Here is a 14,684-nt window from a genome sequence, read left to right on the forward strand (position 1 = left end):
GAAAGCACTCTATTCTATCTTTCACAGTCCAAATTGGATGGCCTCTTATTTTCCTACATTGAAATCCATTTCCCACAGTTTTGCCTATTCATTTATCTCTTGGTAATTTTATGCTTCCATCTACACTGCTTACAATACCACTTAACCATGTGTCATTAACAAACTTGGATTTGTGACTTTCTTTCCAATAATCCAAATTGTTCTGAAATACAAGGAATGGTTCAGGCTCCAATACAGACCCTTGTGGGAGACCACTAAATATGTCTTTTCAATTAGAATGTCTGCCCATTATCCCTACTCCCTGTCTCTTGCCACTCAGCCAATTTCCTAACCAGGTCGATAATTTTCCTTTAATTCCACAAGCTTCAGCTTTAACTAAAGTCCCTTTTGAGAGATTTTGTCAATACCTTCTGAAAGCTTGGATGGTCAGTCATGAAGATTGAGAGAAAATTTGACACCAAGCTACATTAAGGCAATGCTCGAACAGTTAACCAAAAGGTTGGCCAAAGAGGCAGGTTTTAAGGAGTGTTTTAATAGAAGAAAGAGAGATGTAGGAACAGAATTCCAGAGTTGAGGACTTAGGCAGCTGAAGGAATGGCAGCCAGTGATGGAATGATGCAAATCAAGCATGTACAAGAGGCCAGAATTAGAGGTGCGCAGAGATCTTGAGGGGCTGTAGGACTGGAGGAGGTTACAGAGACGGGGAGGGACAAGGCCACGGGGGGATTTGAAAAGGAGGATGAGAATTTTCAATTTGAGGTGTTTTGTAGACGGAGAATCAACGTGGACCAGCGAGTACAGTGATGATAGCAAAAGGACTTGGTGCAAATTAGGACGTGGGCAGTAGAATTTAGAAATCTCCTGCGCTAATATGAAATAATAATATTAGTGTAGGTATCTAACAGACACATTGGGCTTGATTTAATCGTGGTGATGGTGCTCTCAGCCGCCAGCTGGAGAGCCGGCAGAAGCCCCGCATCGCCTCTTTTGGGGAAAGCCTGCCAGTCAGGGCAGTGGCAGGCCATCCCTGGATGGGAGGGCATTAAGTTCCGCCCACTATTCCATGTGGCCGCAGAAGGATATGAGCATTCCGGTGGGCACTGCACACTGCATCTCCAGCTGGGCTTGGACAAGATGGCAGAAAAGAGAGGCAGGCAGTCAGACTGAGCCTCCCCACAAGCAGCCCTCCTCCTGGACCTGGAGATTGACATAGGTCCAGAAGCAGGCAACAGCTGGCCCACAAAAAAAATAAATGTAACTTGGAAAGATATTAATAGAAATAAAACAGTCATATGAAGACCAGGTTGTGAATGTCACTACTGTGACACATATACCATCTGCTGTACTGTAAGCTATGTGCTGCAGCCACCATTATAGCCCAGTTTGAGGATGTCATCAGGAAGCAAAACCTTCTGAATGCTCCCCATGAAATGAGCTGACTTGAAGCTGGCAAGTGCTGCTTGTGTCTTACCAACTCCATCATAATTAGCTGGTGAAACGAGTTGGATTTAAATATGGTTTGTGTCTGCTGTTCACACTCCAGACTTCCTGGCATTGTCAAAAGGGATTGGGCCCCATCTCCAGGAATGGTTTTCAAGTTACACGCACGTTCTAGATGTGGGTGTATTAGCCGAGTGAATCACCATCTGCCACATTTTTTCATTTGAGTGGCACACTCATGTCTGAGGTGAGCCTGTCACATGCACAATCCTGTGCCAAAGTTGCCAGTCACATCAGTTGCCAGAGCGATTGGCATCCCTTTCTTGTTCATCATTTGACATGAATGATGCCCAAGTTGCCCCCAACTCATCTATGCCAGTCCGATATAGTGCATGGGGTGACCCCTCATTTTGTTTCCTTTGTGTCAACCCTGGCTTGGTGGGTAGCACTGTCTCCTCCGAGTCAGCGGGCCACAGGTTCGAGCCCCACTCCAGAGCCTTGAGCACAAAGCAAAGCCAACATTCCTGGTGTAGTACTGAGGGAGTGCAGCATTCTCAGAGGTGTCATCTTCAGGAGAGGATTTTTTGCGAAAACTCATCCACGGGCGCGATGAGGTTTCAACCAGTGATTTTAAAAAAAACTTTTAAAACTCATTTTTAATATGTCCCTGCTCATGTGACTCTGTCAGGGAGTGCATCCGCTGCACATGCGCAGACTTCAGCACTCGTTAATTGCCCAGCCAGCTCGAAATCACAAACGGGGCCCATTCGTGGGAGGCGGTCAGTTTCATGGCTGTTCCCAGGCCCTCCCTCCGCGCCTGCCCGACAAGGTAAAAACCCTGTCCCTTAATATTGTGGGACCTTGCCTTGTGCAAATTAGCTACCATAACTACATTATAATGGGTTCATTTAAGTGCTTCATTGGCTGTGAAACTTTTCCCTCCTGATTATTATCCTTTAGCCCGAGCATCCTATTTTGACGGCATTCCGAAAATTTAGATTCGAGTTGGCAATCTCCCCGGTTATTTCCACCTGCTCAGTACTAAGTGCTGCCTGAGAAGAGGCCCCCCAAACCTCCCAAATCATTTGTCGGTACACAGTCTGAGATCCTTTTGATACCAACGCACCCATATGGGTGCTGATTGCATACCGACCATCTGCTACTTGCTCATCTCGGGTTTGATATTAAAGCTCATTGTAGGGTTGTTGTGGAACTGTTTCACTTTCTGCAATTGGCGCAAGGTGCTGGGCAGACCTGCAGAGCCTCTAGGTGCACTGACATTAGTGGCAGAGTGAATGGATGTGCCCTTTTGGATTACAAGTGCTTAATAATCGCATTTAACTAGAGACATGTGCTTTTTATCTGAATTAAGTGCCGGTCTAAACAAACTTTCCCTGTGGATGGGTGGAAGATGCAGTGAACATACAGGAAGCCCCACTTCTCAGTGTACTTTGTCCTAATAAGTGTTTCAATTGGTTCACTGACTGCCAATGCGATCATTGCTTTGCGTACCCAGCAGTGTGTTGTGTTCTGGAGCAACTTTGACCCCATGTTTAGTTAGGGGATCTACATTTTACTTGACAATGATGCTTGATACTACCGAGAATCAGGTGTCAGATCTGCACACATACAGTCCTGAAGAGATGAGTTTGAAATATAAAATAGATTAATTTAATGCAAGGAAAAAAGAAATAAATTTGCATGTATATAGTGCCTTACACAAACTCAGGATACCCTAAAGGGCTTTAAAACCAATGAAGTACTCTGTTGAACTGTTGTCACTGTTGTAATGTAGGAAACCTGGCTGCCAATATTAGTGTGATAATATCCAGGTCATCTATTTTCATAATGGTGATTAATGACTATTGGTTAGGACGTTGGGGAGAATTCCCCTGTTCTTCTTCAAAATAATGTCATATCATCTTTGATATTTGCTTAAGAGGGCAGAAGGCACCTTAACGTCTCATCCAAAGGACTGTACCTCCAACAATGCAGCACTCCCTCAGCCTGGCACTTCCAGTGCAGCACTGGATTTTGTATTCAGGTCTCTGGAGTGGGACTCAACCCCACAGCCTTCTCAGCCAGAGACGAGTTGTGCTACCAACTGAACCACAGCTAATATCTTAAAACTTATAACTGGAGCCGCTCAGGGCCCCATGTATTTGCATGGGTTCCACGTTTCCTATTTCTGCCCCAACTCATGTGCAGTGGAATTTCTTACTCTTCAGTTAGGCTCTGTTTCCAATGTCAGAATTGTTTCTGAATTTGATTCTGGTTGCCTTAGGGAGGCAGATGAGGCAGCTAATGTGCTGCAGACAGGATTAGCTAATATTGATCTTGTGCCACCAAACAAAAAGCCCCTGCCTCTCTATTGTGAAAAACAAATCGAATGCTCCAAGTAGCCTTGCAATGATCGCCAGTTATATTTGGACTGACTTCCCAAGTTCCGGCCCAGCTGCATCCTGATTCTTTTTTTTTCTCAAGGAATCCCTGTGACGAACAAGGGAGTTCAGTCACACAACCAATAACAAGAACACAACAGTGTCAACTTATCTCTTTTTACGAGAACGTCCTTAAATGGCCCTTGATAATACCCCTGAATTATCACTAAAACCTTGAATCTACAGATAATTCATTTTGTTATTCCACTGCTTGGCCAACATGGAACTGTGCACACCCATCCCTTTACCTACCTTTGAGGGAGTACAACAAAGGCTCACTAGAATGATTCTTGGGATGAGAGATTGAGTAGAACATTCTCCGGTGTTCAGAAAAATGAAAGGTGATCTTATTGAAACGTATAAAATCCTTAGGAGTCTTGACAGGATAGACACTGAGAGGCTGTTTCACCTGTCTGGAGAATCTAGAACAAGGGGGCACTGGCTCTGGATGAGGGGTTGATCATTTAATACTAAGCTGAGGAGAAATTTCTTCACTCAGAAGGCTGTGAATCTTTAAAATTCTCTAAGAGAGTTGTGGATGCTCAGTTGATGAGGTTATTCAAGACAGAGATCAATAGATTTGTGGGCACTTAGGAAATCACACAATGTGAAGATAGTGCAGGAAAGTGGTGTTGAGCTAGGAGGTCAGCCATGATTTTATTGAATGGTGGAATAGGCTCGAGGGCCATATGGTGTACTCCAGCTCCTAATTTTTTATGTTCTAATTGGTAAAGGAGCTAAAAGGATAATTCATCTGCCCCATTAAAGGCCTGCCATTAAAGGAGAATGAGGGGCTAGGAATGATTAGTGGTGCAGGATGTCACCAGTTGGATTGTGCACCTCCTGTATCCCCAGTGATTTGGATGGTGGTAAGATACTGACTCCCAGTCATTTATTGGAGCAGTGTAAAAGTGGTATTCTCGATCACAGGTGGTATTCTAGATCGGGGTCATATCATTACCATTGCCTGTCTTTGGTCCCACCTCAATCTATCTGTTGCTGAAACCTTCCTCCACTCATATCCTATCACCTCCAGAATTCATTTCCTCTAATGTTCCTGCTTGGCTTCCAATCCCTTGTAAACTTCATTTGCCCATGCCCTATCCCACACCAAGTTTTGCATGCCTGAGCTCACTGACCTCTGTTGGCTCTTGGCCTCAACTTGATCATTTTCATCTTTGTCTTTAAATGCTACCAATTTCTCTTTCTTTTTTTATCTCTGCTACCTCCTCCAGCCTCATAAGACTCTGTAAACTCTCTGCTCCTCTGGTTCAGGTCTGTTGTGCATTAACTTCTCTCTTCACTACACAATTGTACATCAGGTCTTCCATTGCTGAGGCCCACGCTCAGGATTCATTTTTCATTACATCTCTGTGAAGCACCTTGTTTTTCTATGCTAAAGGCAGTATGTAAATGCAATTTATAGTTCTTGAAAGCTCAGGCCTTATAAAGAGATTGAAACAGCTGGTTTGATTTGTGATGCTTGAAATATGTTTAACTTGGCTCTCAGTGGCTGTTCTAACTCCTTTCGTTAAAGAAATGAATATTAACAATTCAGTAGGTCTTTCAGCTTAGCCACTATTGCTCTTTTTGATATATCCTGATTACCTTTTAATGGAGAAGTAGCACTACATTATAATTTCTCTGTGTCTCAATGTTCGTCCACACCCGCACAAGAATGGATCAATGGCAATACTGTGGAAGCTTGAATTTATGTCAAACCCACAAAATGAGAGCCATGGCTCAGTGGATAGGATTATTCACTCTAGAGACTTGAATGCATAATCTTGGCTGACACTCCCAGTATAGTACTGAGGGAGTGCTGCAGTGTCTGAGGTGCTTTTTTTCCAGATAAGATGTCACACCAAGGCCCCCTTTGCCCTCCCAGTTGGATGTAAGAGATCCCATTCCATTATTGGAAGAAGAACAGGAGAGTTCCCTTGGTTTCCTGGCTAACTTTTGTCCCCTCAAAAGTGGGAGACTAGACAAGATAAGCCAGGAAGTGATGATCTAAGCATCGTCAAACTTGAGTGCCTAAGGTTTGATTGTTGTTGGGGAAGGATGAGAGCTTTAAGCCTTCTATAATTGAGAGTCCTGGGAAAAAATGGGGCTGTGTAAAATACAAGGTTCAAAGTCTTGAGTTCAATACTGTGGCGATGTAGGAAGAGGAAGAACAGATTGAACAACGTATTAAGCCATTGATTGAAATGGAGTTCCCAAGCTTAGTTGAGAGCAACAACATCCGGCAGCTTGGTAATATTACTTTGCATTAGAGTAAATTGGTTAAGTAAATGGAACTGCCATGATTTAATAACATATCAAACTCTAGTCAGTGCTATCAATCAAACTGCAAGTTCAATAGTATTACAATGTGATCCTAAATGAGCTGCCATCGCTTTGATAGAAACCATTCTTTTCTGACTAAACTGCGTTCCTGAATGAATGCCTCCAGTGTAATATTTCTGAAAACTTTGTAATTCCTTAAAATAAAAAGCTGAAACAAATACAAGTGTGGCACAAAGAATGAGTTCAGTCATATGCTTGATCTCAGCTGATGTTGACAGCTTTGGGCTGTCAGAAATTAATGGGCCACTTTGAGTGGGGGAAATCAGATGTATTTGTCATTCTGTAGCCCTGCAGACTTAACAAGGTAGAACCTTTCTTGTAGGCCGCGATGCAAGATTCAGAATCTGCCAAGCCCATTAGTTTCAACAAAGGTTGCTTTAAACCTTGCTCCTCTGTCCCAATGTTTCACAGTTGCTGCATACTTTGGGTATATCAGCAGAGTTGAAACTTTGATTCATAAATCAAAGGCAGGCTGCAACCATTTTCTGGAAATTCTTTCGCTTCTAGCTTTCAGATTGTCATGAGCAATACTTCCTTGTCACCATGGGGACGTGATTGCTTCTTTTCTTGTGCTATGCGTTTTAGGGACGTGCAATCGGCAAGGCCTTATTCCTGTGACAAATGACCCCCGAATTTCACTATTATGTTCAGCAGTAGACTGTCAGAAGGGCTATCTTTTGATGAAACTTTAAACTGCGGCCCTGTTTGCCTGCCCATAAAAGATCCCACAACACCATTTAAAGAAGAGCAGATGATTATCCCCTGATGGCCAACCAACATTTATTCCATCAACAAAGTAATAATTGGATATTCACCTCATGGATGTTTGTGGGACCTTACTGTATGTTAAATGGCTGCAGGATTAGCCTCCAAAAGCAATGGTGCTTAGACTTTAAAAAAGACTTCATTGGCTGCAGAGCACTTTGGAGGGTCCTGAAGCCATGGGAGGTGCTGTACAAATGAAAGATCTTTCTCGAAATGAAGTGCGTCAGTTTTATTTGAGATGTTGTATAGCACACCTACCTAATACAGCGGTGTTATCCATTTCACACCAGGGTTCACTCATAATGGTAGGCAATTACAAACTACATGTTTTCACACTGACAGGCGTGAAAATTTTGCATGAATGGATTTACTGTTTCTCTAACCACAACACCCTTTTTAAATGGAATGGGAAGATTAAAAAGCTAACTAGCGCATCAAACCTTTGATATATAAATCACTATGTGACAGCAAATTCACAATTACAACAGGGCACGCTTGTGAGATGGCATTAAGTGAAAGGTACAAAAGAATAGCTTATTCAGCCTAATTTTGTTAAATGATGATGCCCAAAATGATCAGTTTACTGATCACATTCCCAAGCACCTTTTCACCCAGCACGCTTCCGTGTAATATAATACATAATACAGACTCCAGGTTTGTTTATATATTACAGAATTTGAAAGGAGAAAATAAGAAAGCACTTGCATTTATGTAGTGTCTTTCATAATCTCCAGATGTCCCAAAGCATTTTGCAGCCAGTGAAATACTTTTGAGGTGTGGTCACTGTTGCAATTTAGGAAATGCAGCAGCCAATTTGTGCACAGCAAGCTCCCACAAACAGCAATGAGATAAATGACTGGATCACTTGGATTTTTTTTAATGATGTTGGTTGAGGGATAAATTTTGGATAGGAGACTGAGGAGAAGTCTTTTAGATCTGTCTGAGAGGGCAGACAAGAGCCTCGGTTTAACATTTCATCCGAAAACAGCACCTCCAACATTCCCTCAATACTGCAATGAAGTGTCAGCCTGCATTTATGTGCTCAAGCGCCTAGAGTGGGACTTGAACCCATGACCTTTTGAGATCTCAGCGGTGAGGGAATGCTGCCCACTGAACAACAAGTGCCAAATCCAGGAGATACTTTTAACTGAGCTGGTGAGCTTTTCCAATTTTCACTAACTACTCTGACTCATTTAGATACTGACACATATGTTGTTTTTCTAAGCATGCCCAAGGTACCTATTTATTATCTCATTAATAGCAAACAGCGCATATCCCTAACACTCACTGGTCAATATGTGTGTGCGGAATCAGGAAAAACCACAAGTGAAGTGGGGTTGCTTCTCTCCCATTGACAGCATTTCAAGCATTATTAAATAGACAGGGTAGAAGGAGTTCAAAACTTTCCTGTATTAGGCATTGACTCCTCTCGAACCATTCAACCAATGCTTTTCCTTGTGTACCCGGTACCCAGACAGCTTGTGCACGTGCTTCTGCTAACAAGCAGGTCCTGAGGGAGCTGCCCGGATAGTTAATTATTTAACAGCAGCTCCCTGCTCTGTTTACGCTTGTTTCTATGATTCTCAAGGGCCTCGCCTCCTTACCTTGTTTCCTTGCAAGATATGTGGCAGTGCATTTGGAAAACCCAGTTGCTCTGAAAGCTGCTTTATCTTTCCCTCCTTTTGTGCTAACTGTGGAATTGAACCATTGTTGAGCAGTGATGGCGTATGGAGTGGAACAACCAATCAAACTGCCCACTTCTGACCCTTATCTATTGAATGGAGTCAGGGTATAGATTAGCTGTGATCCAGCTGGATGGTGGAACAGGCTCAAGAGGGTCTGAACAGCCTATTCGTGTTCTTGTGTTCTTGTAGCTGTCAAAGTCAACAGGCTGACATTCAACAGTGTCTAGGTGATTGAATGGAGTAAGATGAAAGAATGTGCATATATATAAAACACCTTTCACAACCTCAGGATGTGCCAAGTCAAAAACAAAAACAGAATTACCTGGAAAAACTCAGCAGCTCTGGCAGCATCGGCGGAGAAGAAAAGAGTTGACGTTTCGAGTCCTCATGACCCTTCGACAGAACTTGAGTTCGAGTCCAAGAAAGAGTTGAAATATAAGTTGGTTTAAGGTGTGTGTGTGGGGGGCGGAGAGAGAGAGAGAGAGAGAAGTGGAGTGGGGGTGTGGTTGTAGGGACAAACAAGCAGTGATAGAAGCAGATCATCAAAAGATGTCAACAACAACAGTACAAAAGAACACATAGGTGTTAAAGTTAAAGTTGGTGATATTATCTAAATGAATGTGCTAATTAAGAATGGATGGTAGGGCACTCAAGGTATAGCTCTAGTGGGGGTGGGGAGAGCATAAAAGATTTAAAAAATTTTTTTTTTTTTAAAAAATAATGGAAATAGGTGGGAAAAGGAAAACCTTTATAATTTATTGGAAAAAAAAAGGAAGGGGGAAACAGAAAGGGGGTGGGGATGGGGGAGGGAGCTCACGACCTAAAGTTGTTGAATTCAGTATTCAGTCCGGAAGGCTGTAAAGTGCCTAGTCGGAAGATGAGGTGCTGTTCCTCCAGTTTGCATTGGGCTTCACTGGAACAATGCAGCAAGCCAAGGACAGACATGTGGGCAAGAGAGCAGGGTGGAGTGTTAAAATGGCAAGCGACAGGGAGGTTTGGGTCATTCTTGCGGACAGACCGCAGGTGTTCTGCAAAGCGGTCGCCCAGTTTACGTTTGGTCTCTCCACTGTAGAGGAGACCACATTGAGATCAACGAATGCAGTAGACTAAGTTGGGGGAAATGCAAGTGAAATGCTGCTTCACTTGAAAGGAGTGTTTGGGCCCTTGGACGGTGAGGAGAGAGGAAGTGAAGGGGCAGGTGTTGCATCTTTTGCGTGGGCATGGGGTGGTGCCATAGGAGGGGGTTGAGGAGTAGGGGGTGATGGAGGAGTGGACCAGGGTGTCCCAGAGGGAGCGATCCCTACGGAATGCCGATAGGGGGGGTGAAGGGAAGATGTGTTTGGTGGTGGCATCATGCTGGAGTTGGCGGAAATGGCGGAGGATGATCCTTTGAATGCGGAGGCTGGTGAGTTGATAAGTGAGGACAAGGGGGACCCTATCATATTTCTGGGAGGGAGGAGAAGGCGTGAGGGCGGATGCGCGGGAGATGGGCTGGACACGGTTGAGGGCCCTGTCAACGACCGTGGGTGGAAAACCTTGGTTAAGGAAGAAGGAGGACATGTCAGAGGAACTGTTTTTGAAGGTAGCATCATCGGAACAAATGCGACGGAGGCGAAGGAACTGAGAGAATGGGATGGAGTCCTTACAGGAAGCGGGGTGTGAGGAGCTGTAGTCGAGATAGCTGTGGGAGTTGATGGGTTTGTAATGGATATTGGTGGACAGTCTATCACCAGAGATTGAGACAGAGAGGTCAAGGAAGGGAAGGGAAGTGTCAGAGATGGACCACGTGAAAATGATGGAGGGGTGGAGATTGGAAGCAAAATTAATAAATTTTTCCAAGTCCCGACGAGAGCATGAAGCGGCACCGAAGTAATCATCGATGTACCGGAGAAAGAGTTGTGGAAGGGGGCCGCGTAGGACTGAAACAAGGAATGTTCCACATACCCCATAAAGAGACAGGCATAGCTGGGGCCCATACGGGTACCCATAGCCACACCTTTTATTTGGAGGAAGTGAGAGGAGTTGAAGGAGAAAGTGTTCAGCGTGAGAACAAGTTCAGCCAGACGGAGGAGAATAGTGGTGGATGGGGATTGTTCGGGCCTCTGTTCGAGGAAGAAGCTAAGGGCCCTCAGACCATCCTGGTGGGGGATGGAGGTGTAGAGGGATTGGACGTCCATGGTGAAGAGGAAGCAGTTGGGGCCAGGGAAATGGAAATTGTTGATGTGACGTAAGGTGTCAGAGGAATCACGGATGTAGGTGGGAAGGGACTGGACAAGGGGAGAGAGAAGGGAGTCAAGATAACGAGAAATGAGTTCTGTGGGGCAGGAGCAAGCTGAGACGATCGGTCTACCGGGGCAGTTCTGTTTGTGGATTTTGGGTAGGAGATAGAAGCAGGCCGTCCGAGGTTGGGCGACTATCAGGTTGGAAGCTGTGGGAGGGAGATCCCCAGAGGAGATGAGGTCAGTGACAGTCCTGGAAACAATGGCTTGATGTTCAGTGGTGGGGTCATGGTCCAGGGAGAGGTAGGAGGAAGTGTCTGCGAGTTGACGCTCAGCCTCCGCGAGGTAGAGGTCAGTGCGCCAGACAACAACAGCACCACCCTTGTCAGCGGGTTTGATGACAATGTCAGGGTTGGACCTGAGAGAATGGAGTGCAGTAAGTTCAGAGAGAGACAGGTTAGAATGGGTGAGAGGAGCAGAGAAATTGAGACGACTAATGTCGCGCCGACAGTTCTCAATGAAAAGATCAAGAGAAGGTAAGAATCCAGAGGGAGGGGTCCAGGTGGAGGGAGAATATTGGAGATGGGTAAAAGGATCTGTTGAACTGGGAGAGGACTCCTGCCCAAAGAAGTGAGCCCGGAGACGAAGATGGTGGAAGAAGAGTTCAGCATCATGCCGAGCCCGAAATTCATTGAGGTGAGGGCGTAAGGTTATGAAACTAAGTCCTTTGCTGAGCACTGAATGTTCAGCATCGGAGAGGGGAAGGTCAGGGGGTATAGTGAATACACGGCTGGGGTTGGGACTGGAAGATGGGGTGGGGACGGAGGGACAGGCAGGGGTGGAGGGTCCTAGATGGGTGTTGGTGTCGATGAGTTGTTGGAGCTTGCGTTCCTTAGCACTTGAGAGAAAGAGAAAAAGTTTCTTGTTGAGGCGTCGGATGAGCCGAAGGATAAAATGAAACTGGGGGCAGGCGCAGCTTTGAAAAAGGGTACGGTGGTGCTGCTGGAGGGAGAGGTCGAGTGTGTTCATATGGCGGCGCATGGCACTGAGTGTGGATTTCATGTGCCAAAGTGCTTTCTCACCAATGGAGTGCCTTTGAAGTGTAGTCACTCTAGAATATGTGGCAGAACCTCCACCTCCGACGCACAGTAGCAGCAGTATGTACCATCTACAAGATGCACTGCAGGAATTCACCAAGGCTCCTTAGACAGCACCTTCCAAACCCATGACCGCTACCATTGAGATGGACAAGGGCAGCAGATGGGTGGGAACACCACCACTTGGAAGTTCCCCTCCAAGTCACTCACCATCCTGACTTGGAAATATATCGCCGTTCCTTCACTGTCGCTGGGTCAAAATCCTGGAACTCCCTTCCTAACCGCACTGTGGGTGTACCTACACCATATGGGCTGCAGCAGTTCAAGAAGGCAGCTCACCACCACCACCTTCTCAAGGGCAATTAGGGATGGGCAATAAATGCTGGCCCAGCCAGCGAAACCCACATCCCATGAATGAATTTTTAAAAAGCCAATTTGCACACAGCAAGCTCCCACAAACGACCATGTGATATGCCAAATCTTCATTTCGTGTTGTTGGTTAAGGGATAAATATTAGGCAGAACAAAGAGTGAATGTTCCTGCTGTTATTTAAAATAGTGTAATGGAATCTTTTACATCCACCTAAGAGGGCTCACATGTGCTTGATTTAAGAGCTCATCTGAAAGACAGAGGGCAGAATTTTCCAAGCCCATGGCAAAATGCAGGGGGAGGCCTCAGGAGGGGAGAGGCCTCAGGAGGAGGACCCGATGTTTTTGCGCTGCCATGCCATATTGAAAGCTTCAGGAAATCTGGCGGCTCAGCTGCCCTCCGGGCAGCCGATTGAGCCACTTAAGTGGCCAATTAAGGGCCATTTCCTGTCCCCATGGGTAGTACGGGTGCTGCTGAGCTGCTAACCCCTCTGATCCGGACGGCAGTTCTTGGGAGCAGCTGCCATCCTTAAATGGACACTGGCTCCGGTAGTGGCCTCTGAATTGGCCGCTGGCAGCAAAATTCTGAATGGCTCTCGCTGATATAAGGGTCACACCCTGCTTTTGGTCCCAGCAGCAGGACTCGTAGATCAGAAGCAAAATCCAGCCCAGCATCTTCAATGGTGCAGCACTCCCTCAGTATTGCATTGGGCGTATCCTAGATTTTCCGCTAAATTCTATAGAGAAGGACTTGAACCCACAATCTTCAGACTCAGGGCATGCTCCCAACTGAGCCATGAATGCTACCCATCTGTATGGTCATTTGCTGAGGTAATGAAGGGCCCAGAGAACCACACACCAATAAGGCACAGTCCTTTCAACAAGATCCAGTCCCTTCAACAAGATCCAGTCCCTTCAACAAGGCACGGTCCCCTCAATAACCTACAGCCCCTTCAATAAGCTACAGTGCCTTCGAGAGAGATGAGAAAAAAAATTGGGAGAGACAATTAATTACCTCCCTTTCATTATTTTAATTCATGTAAAAATATGGAAAATCATTTCCATTTCTTCAATCTGGCCATCAGCCCCCTGTGCAGAGTAATTCTTACACATGGACAGTTTGTGAAAATGTTTTCTGATTGGGTTGGAGGGATGGTGTGCATTTTCAATTATCATATTTCAATCCATTTAATCATTAACTTTGCAGCAACATCTATATAAAAAAAAATGACGCAAATCATCGCGATAATGAGAAATTCTAGGAATTCTCATCAGCCAGTGCATTTACGGTTAATGAAATGTGGCAATGGAGTGTTTGGGGAATGTGGATGCTATGCCTGAGTGTTGGACTTTTTACAGAGGATTAGATGAGAAGTGATGGCAATTCTGTGCCTGGCATGGATTTGCTTTTAGGATCAGGTGTTGAACTGGACCTAACCACATTGACAAAATAGCACTAGGAAGGGAATAGATGAAGGGGAAGATGAAGTAAACGTTAGTCATAAGGCCTATCCCCATCAGTCGGTCTGGATGTGTGGCCCAGCATACTGAATAAGTCGATGGTTGATTAAACTGTCACTCAGCTCTGGCCTATAACCTCTAGTTGTCCAATCCCCGGTATGTGCCTAGTAATTTATTATTTTAATGTCTGGGAACTTCTTTAATAGCCTGTTATGCATCAATTTATTCCATATTAAAGGGATAAGATGGATAAAAATCAATTACATTTAAGTCTATCTTCAAAGCTGTAGTAGCCCCTCCCCCCCTTTCCTTCCCTCAGGCTTTTACAACTTCAAGATTAGAATTTAGGTTTTGCCTTTTCCATCTCATTTTCCTTCTTTATTGTTGACTGGATTTGACTGCAAATCTCTCCCTGAGCTCTTGCTTGCTGACCACTTCAAAGTAATGCTTAACTATGTATGTACTGTCAGTGTAATGGATTTTCATTTATCAAAAGAAATGTACTACCTCATATTTTTGCCCCTCGCTTTTCTCACCACCTCTTTTGAAGTCTTATTGCTTGCTGGGTGAGGCAGGTAAAGATGCCAATTTCATACCTTCAGTGCCCCTGGAAGTAGAGTTGCCAACCCTCCAGGATTGCCCTGGCATCCTAGGAATTCAAGATTAATTTCAGGGACACTGCAACGAGCAACCTAGGAGAAAAATCTTAAGGGCATTAAAAATTGAGTTTGTTTTTTAAATCTGTGCACGCTTTTGTTTATTTGTTACAAGAAATATTAGATGTGGGAAGGAAGGGCTGTTTGATGGACAGGCCAGGATCGTCCAATCAGGCGATGAAGAGTCTATTTGGTTTCTGATTGGT

At 44.9% G+C, this 14,684-nt stretch overlaps 1 protein-coding gene across 1 annotated transcript in view; it reads left to right on the forward strand.

Moving 5' to 3' along the window:
* caskin1 (CASK interacting protein 1) overlaps positions 1-14,684 on the forward strand; it is a 651,886-nt gene that overhangs the window by 239,732 nt on the left and 397,470 nt on the right. The window lies entirely within an intron of this gene.

This window comes from Carcharodon carcharias, chromosome 15 (assembly GCF_017639515.1).
Source record: "Carcharodon carcharias isolate sCarCar2 chromosome 15, sCarCar2.pri, whole genome shotgun sequence".
NCBI classification, from domain to species: domain Eukaryota; kingdom Metazoa; phylum Chordata; class Chondrichthyes; order Lamniformes; family Lamnidae; genus Carcharodon; species Carcharodon carcharias.